We start from the raw sequence: 12,157 nt of genomic DNA on the forward strand, positions 1-12,157 counted from the left end.
CTAAATTGGAAGTAAGTAGTAATAGATAAATTGATAGATATTATAATACGAGATGAAGATCACCTCATAACTAAATTAGAAGTAATTCTAGAACTAAATTGGAAGTAAGTAGTAATAGATAAATTGACAAATATTATAATACGAGATGAAGATCACCTCATAACTAAATTAGAAGCTATTTAATTATGAGGGGTTACAACGGACCTCTGCACCACTTTCGAGTAAGACTCGAGTAATATCCGTAGATACTTACCAATGCCCATTGGAGGAAGTGGGGATATACAATCAGTACCCTTACCATGAGTTTTTACGTTTTGACAAATAATACTGTTTTGGTATTTGTTTACGTATTGGCCCATACAATTTCCAAGTTCTGACACAATCCGCTAGGGGCGCTGATTGGAAATTGTATGGGCCAATACGTAAACAAATACCAAAACAGTCATATTTGTCAAAACGTAAAACTCATGGTAAGGGTACAGGTGGACTACATTCTAAAAGTCTGCTACTTTATATCCAAGAAAATATTATTGAATTCTTTTCTTCGCATTTATTTTTTTATAAACAAACAAAAAATACAGCACTGGCGATTATAAAACATGTAACATTTATAGGAATCTACACACACTCCAAGAGGATATTCCTGAACGGAAATTCCGGCCGTAAAATTCTAAGAGCCTGGAATCGACTAGCTAATAAAATAATTCTCTTCGCCCACACAGAACCTAGACCAAAGCTCAAAACTCAGTACATTACAACAATTGAATTTAGACCGCGTCTGTGTTAAAAAGAAACAATTCTTGATTGCTTGAAAAATTTTGATTGGCTGAGCCCAGACATATATTCACATAAATTGATATTTATAAAAAACGTGTAACCTCATCTAATCTTATTTAACGTAACTGTATAATGTAACTGTCATACAATAACACAAAACAAATAGCAATGACGTTCAAATCATATAACAAACATCTACAATGTACAGTGTACACACGCTCCCAGAGGATATTCCGAAACGGAAATTCCGGCCGTAAAACTCCAAGTGCCTGGAAGCCCCTAGTTGATAAAATATCGATCCCTTTTACCCACAAGAAACCCGGATCAGAGCAGAAAACTCAGAGATTAGAACATAACTACAATTTAATTCAGAGCGCATCTGGGTTAAAAAAAAACATACATTTTTGATTGATGAAAACTTTTGATTGACTGAGCCCATACATTTGTTCACATTAAGTTTTCGGTTTACTCTTTATAAAAAATAAGTATAGTTTTAGTATATACTCGTAGTTATAGTATAAGTATAGTTTTTCTTGTCATGCACACAAAAACAAATACAGTAATGATTATGGAATTACAAAACTTAGAAACGTACAAACGCTGTGAAAAGATATTCCAAAACGGATATTCCGGTCTTAAAAGTCGAAGTGCCTGAACAGCTTCCAGATAAAATATCGATCCCTTTTGCACACAAGGAACCCGGATCAGGGCAGAAACCCAGAGATCAGAACATTACAACAATTGAATTCAGACCGCGTCTGTCCCAGAAAGGATAGAAACAGTGTGCAAAGGGAATCGTAATAAATTATATTAAGGCCATTTCACACCGTGGGATCGTGAACCAAAATAGTATTCCATTGTAAAATAAAGGGCATCTAACAGACAAATGCTATCCCTAAAGCTAATTAGAAGATTTTTAATACTAATTCACCTTTTTAAAAAATAATGAGTGAAACGCTTTTGCAAATACGTATATATGACACTGTATCTTTCTATACATGGGCACTCACGACATTCGTCATCAGTACATCACGAAGAAACTAATCGGTTAGCACATATAATATGATTTTAATCCCATCTTAACTAAAAGTAGATAACGAAAGTAGAAGTATAAAATTTACCTATTGTTATTTCACAGCTTATGATTACACGAATAATATTATGCCACTAAAATGGAAGGTAATCCAGCGGACAGATCTTCGTCAAATTGCCGGCAAATAGGTGACTTGCAATAAATTTCTCTTATCCCGGAAATGAGACCAAATAGGTGACTTGCAATCATTCCATCATGCCCGGAAAACGTGCTTGTAAATACGTATAAACACATACTAACCTACATAAGACCAAAATGAAGCGAGGAATGGTCAAATTAGGGAGCGAACGAGTGATATGCTAGACACGTTCCACGATAATCGCTCCTAATGTTCTGTGTTAAAAGAAAACACTTCCTCGGCAAGCAAAAATAGCCTTGCTCATAATTTATTATTTCTAAGAGAGAACTCACGGAGCGGTTTTTGAAGCTTCCGCGCGCGGACAATGAATAGTATTTTAAAACTTTCGAAACCACCTTTTTATGATATAGGAGAAGCAGACGAGCATGCAGTCGACCTGATGGTAAGTGGCTACTGCCGCCCATGGACATCTGTAAACAACCCCCGATAGGATTAGATATTCCTACCTGAGGTCGGCCACAGATGCGCCGCTACCCCTGAGGACTAAGCTGGATCGGCTGGAGAAGCTCGGCAAAGTATGTCTCCCTTACCACACCCTTCAAAACGGAATATAGCAGCGACTAACACTGCTATTATTAGGCAGAAATAGGTGTGGCGGTGGTGCTGCCGGAGTCAAACCACAAAGAGTTCTACCACCTTCAATACCTATACAACTGAGGCTAACCACTCTTACGAACTAAAGGTTAACCGCGGGGCTGCTAATTAATCACTCGGCTAGCATCTCTTCCCTTCATTTTGTGGCGCTTAAGTGCGTAAAATCACATCCGGTTGCATAGAATACTGGAAAATCGCTAACCGCACAGTTAGCCGCCGCCGCGATTAACTGCTATTGCGTAGGAGAGTGTAGGCAGTAATAGCCTAGTGGTAAAGAAACTCGGCCTCTCGATCGAGGGGTCCGAGGTTCAAATCCCAGGCACCTCTGATTTTTCAAAGTTATTTGCGTATTAGAAATTTATTATCACTTACTAAACGGTGAAAGAAAACATCGTGAGGAAACCTGCATATCTGGGAGATTTATAAAAAAAATGTGAGCCGTCACGGGACGCCTGGCAGATGTGAAACATCGACATTATTTTGTAAAAGTAATATGCAGAAAAGAACATATTGTGATAGGAACTAAATATGTCATAATGATAAAATAAAATATTACGATTTTTTTCCAGATAACGATGACTATTTATTGAATTCGATTGCGCACGCGTCGCCACACCGTACACACTACTGCATATAAACTGTATATATATACGGCATGCGTCGCCACGCCAGAAATCGGTTTTACGTGCGGCTATAGATGTTTCACATCAAAAAATCTCAAAGGTATATGAAGTCTACCAATACGCACAGACTGCCCAGCAGTGGGACAGTAATGGGTTGATGATGATGATGCGTAGGAGAGGTTAGAATTCACGGAGCGTTTTTCTATTGCTTCCGCGCGCGAATGCGGAACCCTCGCATGTAGTAAATGGAAATGTGTAGGAAAAATAATTTCCATTTCCATCGACATTGATAGTCTGCTGTTTGCGCTTTAAGTAGATTAATTTAAGATTAAAACTACTTCGCAACAATCCGCTACAAATATGTATGATGGTATATATTTTAAACTATGCAGTATGTAACACCCTCCCTCCCTCAAAAGATACGTGCAGATGCAAAATATTAAAAACTAGCTGACCCGGCAAACTTTGTACCGCCTCAAAATCTATTTATCAAATATAATTAATATAAAATATAGACTATGTTACTCGTAGATAATGTAGCTTTAGAATCGTGAAATATTTTTTAAATTCGGTCCAGTATTTTATAAGCCTATTCATTACAAACAAACATACAAACAAAGTTTTCCTGTTTATAATATTAGTGTTGATATACACCACCATACATAACACCACCAACACGTGTTTCGCTCCAAAACGGAGCATCATCAGGGTAAGTTGACTCTACGACGCTTAATCGTTAAGCCTAATCCAATTAACTATATTTAAGTAGATCTCTTTCCGTCCTACAGGTTTATCCACGGCGGGAAGCTAACCGCGTAAAACTGCGGTCTCGTTAGTTATGAGATAAAACAACTATTCCGGTATTATTGTAATTATTAATTACATTGCGGAATGTTTTCATAATATCATCAGATCAATTTGCACTATGATAGTAATAATTAATATATACTTATTTTAGATGAAACTAATGAATAGGTAAATAAATTGTGGTTGAATTTCCAATAACCTGTAATATGGTAACTGTACTGTACTGTTATTCTCATTGCAGGGTAATATTGGGTGTCAGAAATAAATTATTTGACTTTATACGAGTACCTATGATTACTACCATAATGCATAGCATAATAGTACATTACGATACGCGTGGCCAAAGTAGCCTATTTTTGCACGGCGTGAAGTTAGCGCCCGAGCGCAGCGAGGGTGCTAAACGCCGTGCAGATAATAGGCTACTTTTGTCACAAGTATCGTATACTATTTTATAGCTCGTGTGACATAAACCCGCTTATACTTGTGAAGAAATATGAAAAAATATGATAATTATTTTTAATTACAATAAAAAAGTGACACAACCAAAACCATTGAAATTTAGAAAATTTAGTAATTATTCTGCTCTTGTGATAAAGACAAATCTAACACCACACATATGTCGAAATCTATCAAGCCATTTAGGCTACATACAGGCGTCTAGACCAATGACTTATGATGGGAACTCCACCTAAACGTATTAAAGAAACATATGATAAGCAATCACATAATGTACTAATACTAGTGATACAGTAGAAAATAGATACTCTCCGTAGTCCGCCGTCACATCTCAACATTTTTGGTGTTCACGGATTCGTCTCCTTCTAACCTTTCACCAGATAGCTCATTTTCTATTGTCAGATAAATATTTTTCAAATTAATCCAATTCTTAGTTTTTGCACATTTTAGAATCAGTTTTTCGCCTATTTCTTGGCCCCCCCTCGTTAGATTTCTTCCATTTTTGTATTAATAGCTCCGTTGTAATAACACCTATCCGCCGACACCACTCGCGTCTCTGTAGGAGTGGTGGTTCTCCCGGAATTCCTGGTTTTATACCCGAAAAATCGGAAAAATTTGCCCGCCCACTCACCCTTTATCGTAACACCTTAGGTGGACGAGATTCGGGTCCGACACCTGAGATTCGGGTCCGACACCTGAGATTTTTCGATTCGCGGAATTGACTTCTATTCGCTTTCAACTTTCTTCTCCGACCTATCATTTGTCTAATTTCTGTTTCTGATTCACATAATACACACTTATTCCGTTAATCTCCAAAATGGCGAGTACTTCCTGAAGTATGGCGAGTACTTCCGGAAGTCGTGGCAGGTGATACGTTTTTCGACGCACAGGCCTCGAATGACGTAGAGCGGCTGAAACAGATTCAGCATTTGTCCAGACGTATCGTTTTCGCCATCACTGCGGGAAAGAGCGTCACCTCCGAGAATAAAAAACTCGTTGTCGAGTTCGCAAAGGAGATCGAGACGCTCTCCCGGGAAACGATGGTGTCTCTGGATCAAAGCAGTATGCTGGGTGAAGTGAAAGCCGCCATTGAGAACACAATCAAGGCGGAAATAACCAGATTAGCCGCACCTGCACCAGCACCAAAAAAGGGAGCGCGTACTTCGTACGCACAAGTGGCCTCCTCGAGGGTTATCAGCCCACCTATTGATACCCAAACTATCCCCCCCAACTCATTGCCTAAAACTAAGCCCTCGCTGATAATATATCCGACCTCAGAGGGGAAGAATAGGAAAGAGGTGACGGAGAAGTGGCGCAGTGGCATAAGTTTTAAGGAGACATCCTATGCGCCAGCTGGCATCCAAGCGGTCGGCAAAAATCAATTGAGGGTCGAGTTCGATACTGCAGAGCAGCGCGATGAGACCCTCAAAAGATTAGAATCAGCCAAAGACATCCGAGCGGAACCATCACGGAAATTGAAGCCTATGGTAATACTAAAAGGTATAACCAAGCAGACCACAACAAATGAGGTAGTCAAACTCATAGTCCAACAAAATCCGGAAGTGGGACTGTTGAGGCCCAGCGCCGAGGACCTGCAATTCAAGTTCGAGCGGCGCAACAAAAATGACAACTTGTATAATGCAGTGTTCCTGACCTCCTCCCACGTCTGGAAGAAAATAATAGAATTGGGAAGACTCAACGTGGACCATCAAAAGGTCCACGTCGAAGAATTCGTGCCCCTACTGCAGTGCCATAAGTGCCTGCAGTTCGGGCACTTGAAAAAGCATTGCTCCAGGGAAGAGACACTTTGCACACACTGTGGTGTAGAGGGTCATACCATGGACAACTGCGCATCTAAGAACAATGCTGAAGCAGCGACTTGCCACAACTGCGCCAGCAAAAATAGCAAATCGAAGACCACAGCGGATACCAAACACTCTGCCTTCTCCAATAGATGCCCGATCAAGGAGGCCATGCGATACAGAGTCATAGAGCGTATCGATTATGGCTTATAGCAATCACAGTCAGCCATCCATTGGAATCGCCATCAAATTAAAACATCTATGAACAATGAGCAGTCTTGTAAAAATCTTAAAATTATCCAATGCAACTTGGGCAGATGCTATGTTAGTGAAAAAGAATTTGTCAAATACGTCACCGACAATGATTATGACGTTGTCTTCATAACAGAGCCATATGTCGGTAAATACAATACCATGAAAAACATTCACGGGTATGACCTATTTCAGTACACTACAAATACGCGAGTAAAGGCGGTGGTAGCAATTAAGACTGGAATAGGCGCCGCCCTAGGTATAGCAAGCCACTCTACTTCCAACATAAGCACTGCCCAAATTACATATAAATCCAGAAAAATATATCTCATATCTGTATATATCGAACCAAAGACAGACGATAATAATACACTCAATCAACTAGATCTCTTATTACAAAATATAGATAACAAAGACGTCATTGTCTGCGGCGATTTTAATGGGTGGCATCCGGTCTGGGGCTCGCACATTGCCAATAAAAGAGGCCGTGAGGTACTGGAAATAGTAACGTCGCACAATCTCGCCCTCTGCAATGTGGGAAATAATCCTACCTTCGAGTCCTCTTCTTCAGGCAACCTTAGAACTTCAGTAATTGATCTCACCATTGCATCCGACTCAATTGCATCAAAAATTAACCACTGGAAGATAAATTACGACGCTTGTCCAACATCGGAACATCATGCCATTGATTTTGCATTTAACATAAACAAAGACAAACTAAAACATAAAAAGACGCTCACCACTTACCGATATATAACCTGCAACGCTGACTGGAACCAAGTGAAGGAGTCGATAACCTGCGAAATGAGCAACTCCTCCCTCCGCATTCCTGAAATTAAAAACTTAAACAAAACAGAATTAGACAAATATATAAAAACTTTTACTACAAACATACAAAAAGCATGCCAAAAAAACCTTAAAATCTAAGAAAAATAAGTTAAAGAACATACCTTGGTGGAACGATGAGCTGGAGCAACTGAAGAAGAAAGTCGTTTTCTTCCATCACCGCATACAGGACCTGAAAAGGAAAAACAAACCATTAAATAATATCCTAATAGAAAGACAAAACAATTAAAGACGAATATAAACTTATGTTATCCAAAGCCTCCACTGAGCACTTTAGGACCTTCTGTAGCAGACAAGGCAAGGAGGACGTATGGTCTCTCACTAACAGGTTGCTAAAGTGCTCACCTCAACCTACACCTCCAACTACCTTAAACATTGGAAATAATCATTTCACTAAGTCAAGCGAGGAATCAGCAAATGCTCTGCTCGATAAATTCTATCCAACAGACACACCCGACTGGCTGGAATCCCAAAAATGTCTAAGAACTAAAGCTTCTGAAATCCCTACAACACCGAATGAAGTCGATTTCACAATGGAGGAGGTCATGGACTGTATATTATCGATGAATCCAAACAAGGCCCCCGGTCCCGACCATCTGACAGCGGATATTTGCTCTAAATTCACCGAAGCTTTCCCTGATGTCATCCCTCAGATCATGAACCAATGTCTACATCTCGCACATTTCCCAACACCTTGGAAGAAAGCTTTCGTCAAAACCCTACCTAAACCTAATAAATCTGATTATAATGAGATCTCCGCTTTCCGCCCCATAGGATTACTTGATATTTTCGGTAAAGTGCTAGAAAAGCTAATAGCAAAAAGACTAGTATACCACTTAAATGTAACTAATAATCTACATAACAACCAATTCGGCTTTCGTGAGCAAAGGTCCACTACCGACGCACTTGCTCAAGCCGTAACGTTAATCAAAAATGCCAAAAAGGATGGGAAAATGGTCATTGCGATATCCTTAGATATCAAGGGAGCGTTTGACCATGCCTGGTGGCCAGCGCTGTTAAACAGACTTCACGACGTCAAATGCCCTGCAAATCTATATAGACTCATCCAAAGCTACCTCAACAACAGGTCCGTGGCCCTGAACTATGCAGATGCTACGGTTCATAGAGATTTGTCGCGCGGCTGCGTACAGGGGTCTGTTTTAGGACCTCTGTTCTGGAATTTAATAGTGGACGAGCTTCTGTGCGTAGACCTTCCTCCTACTTGTCACCTTCAGGCTTTTGCCGACGACCTGTTGTTGATAACCTCAGCGAACAACATCACTGAGCTGGAGAGCGATACCAACATTGCCCTAAAAACTGTTACTGAGTGGGGTCGAAAAGTTAAGTTGGAATTCGCGTCCAGTAAAACTCAAGCCATAGCCTTTACCGTAAAAGCAACAAAATGCAAAATTATAGTCAATAACAATCAGATCCCTTTTTCAAATGAAATAAAATACCTCGGAATTATAATAGATAAAAACCTAAAATTTATAAAACATGTTAACAATTCTATAACTAAAGCTCAAAATATATATAATAAACTCAGTTTATTCGTAAGACCCACTTGGGGCGTTCATCCAGACAACATTAGCATAATCTATAACAACGTCATAGAACCCATAATAACATACGCTGCGGAAATATGGTCAACTGCTACCAAATATCAATCAGTCAGAAACAAACTTAAATCATTACAGAGAAGCTTCGCCATCAAAAAGATCAGTGGTTTCAGAACCATCTCCGCAGCTGCCGCTATAGCCCTAGCAGACTTCACCCCCATAGACCTTAAAATCAACGAATTAGCCGAAACTCAACTCACCAAAAGAACAGGAAACACAAAATTTCTACCGCAAGATCTTACATACGACCGACCAGCTCACCCTTCTAATCTTCTACATCCGTCTCAAAGATTCCACATCCCATTCGATAGCGTCAGCAATCAGGGCGAACTTGATGAGAAGGTGCCGTTGGACACTACAAGAGTGTACACCGATGGTAGCAAGCATGATGGTCTCGTTGGCGCTGCTTTCGTGGCGTATCACCCAGATGGTAACATAAAAACCAGAAAGCTGAAATTGCATAGCTGTTGCTCTGTATTTCAAGCGGAATTGTTGGCCATCCTAAGAGCACTCGAGTACTGCGCCACGAAGGGCGTCGCCAGCGTTACCATCCTTTCCGACTCTAAGTCTGCCCTGTTGGAAATACAAAATCGCAACTCGACTAACTCCTTCGTCGTAGAAATTCACAACTTGATACACAATATCCAACTCATAGGCTCAATTGAATTTGTCTGGGTTAGATCCCACATTGGGCTCATTGGTAATGAGGCGGCTGACCAAGCTGCAAAAGCGGCAGCCAGCTTGCACTCTTCCCCTGATCTCTCAAAGTTCCCCATAAGTTTCGCAAAATATAACTTAAAACTAGAAACCGACCGACTGACTGACGACAGATACCGCGCTGAAACCAAGGGCGCACATACGCGTCTTTGGTGCCCCAGCATCAATATAATCAGAGAATTGTACCAATTTACAGGACCAACCTTTCAATTAACGCAAATATTGTCTGGACATGGGTATCACCTCGAATATCTACATCGTTTTAAAATTACCTCCAGCGATAAATGCCCTTGCGACGAATCCACAACTCAATCAATAGACCATCTACTAAAACATTGCCCCATCTTTGGTAGCGAAAGGATGCACCATGAATACATTTGCAACAACTTAAACATAGAAGCATACGATCTCTCCAGCCTCATGAAGAAAGAATCAGCCATCACATCATTCATTAATTTTAGCAACAAAGTAGTTAATAATTTGAAAAAAATCAACGACACTTAAATAAATTTTGATTTGTATCCCTCTCTGATTATTGATTGATTATTCTCAGTTATTGTCTTGTGTCTATTGAGATCACTCTTACTTTACTTTTATATATTTTTACTCTTTATTTCATTGTATTGGAAAAAAAAAAAAAAAAAAAATTACCATTGTTAATCAATTGTCGTCTCATATGATTCAACATTATATTTTGATTATAATCTCAAACTTACCAAATAATATATTGTAATATTTAGTAGTATATTGCGATAAAATATTTATTTCTTAGTATATTGAAAACTGTACCTCTAAAATAAAAATCGGTTATAAAACACAATTTAAATGTAAAATTCTAATTTAAAACCCTGTTTGGAGCAGCCCGTATCCATAAGCGAGGGCTTTAAAACAGATTGTAGCTTTGAAAATCCGCTTCTTCCAAGCGGTATATAAAAAAAAAAAAAAAAAATACAGTAGAAAATCGATTATCCGGACCTCAGTTATAAATATTCGCGATTATTCGGATTGAGAAACGTGAACAAGTAACTTTGTAATAACCCTTACAGATCATCCACATTTTGTGTGACATGTGCATTTAAATTCCGGAAAGTCGTCAAATCGCAACAAAATAGTTACTATAAAAAACAAAAACCCGATTGCTAAAAATATAACCTATGTTATCGCCACAATTTAGACGAATCCAACGACACATCATGTATCAAAATTAGTGAAGTCGTTTGAGTTTGCCAAAGAATGAAAAATACATACGTAACAAACATATAGTCGAAAAACATCACCTTCCTAAATCGGTTTAAATAGCTTTTCTTCATAAACTCAATTATCCAAATTTTCGATAAATCGAATGCCACAAATACGACAACAAATAGGTCGCTTAGTCGAGATTCTACTGGAGTAGTATTATGGCTAATTTTGATAATGATTCCTAATTTAAATATCTCCTACTATGGTGTGTAGCGAAAATACACAGTCAAAACAAACAATAAAATTCGTAAAGCCCAATAGTTAGTCTTATAGTGATGCTATTGCTTAGTATGTACACAATGGCAAAAACATTTATAAATACGTCCAAAATAAAATATTAAAAGAATTATAGCTTTAAACAAAATACTCATTACTCACTTTTAATTTTTAAATGGCATTTAAAAGTATGAAACGTTCATAGCTATGTTTATTTTTTACAACTGTGAGGGTAGTGTATTAATATTCGTACAGTGTAAAAATCGGCTACTTTGGACACAGAAATGCGTGGCTAAAATGCGGGTTTAGGTCACAGAGTGCTATAAAAAGTATTAAAGGATCTAGTATATAAGCAACAAACGGCCTTGCATTTGAAGGTAAGTGACCACAGCCACCTATAAACATATTACGTAAGTATTAGATACGAATAAGTTTTTTTTATAATATTGTAGTAGCAGACGAGCACACAGACCACCTGATGGTGGCTACCGCCGCCTATAGACATCTGCAATCAACTCCAGAGTAGATTACTTTCCTATCTGAGGTCGCCCACAGATGCGCCGCTACCCCTGTGGACTAGGTTGGATTGCCTTGGAAAAGTATGTCTCCCTTAGGTACTACACTCTGCTGTTATTAGGCAGAAATAGGTGTGGCGGTGGTGGTGCCGGTGTCAAACTAGAGAAGGTTCTTCAACCTTCATAAGGATGGCGGCTTTATGGTGGAGGTGCCTCCGGAGTCAAAATCTAAAGGGAAAAATTCAATTCATTCTAACAATCACACGATCACTATAACACTATTTCTCGTTCTATTCTTACACCATAGGATATATAAAAGCAATATATATCATAACGATAAACTAAGCTTATCTCATTGTTTTAACCATCGCCCACTTAGTGCCACAATAAATTATATAACAGAGATATTTATGAGGGATTACGGAACCGCTGAATTTAACTGCATTCCCTCCTCAGAAT

The sequence above is a fragment of the Epargyreus clarus genome, unplaced genomic scaffold, assembly GCF_041222505.1.
Source record: "Epargyreus clarus isolate Ecla_fem2 unplaced genomic scaffold, WU_Ecla_fem_2.2 ptg000027l, whole genome shotgun sequence".
NCBI lineage: Eukaryota > Metazoa > Arthropoda > Insecta > Lepidoptera > Hesperiidae > Epargyreus > Epargyreus clarus.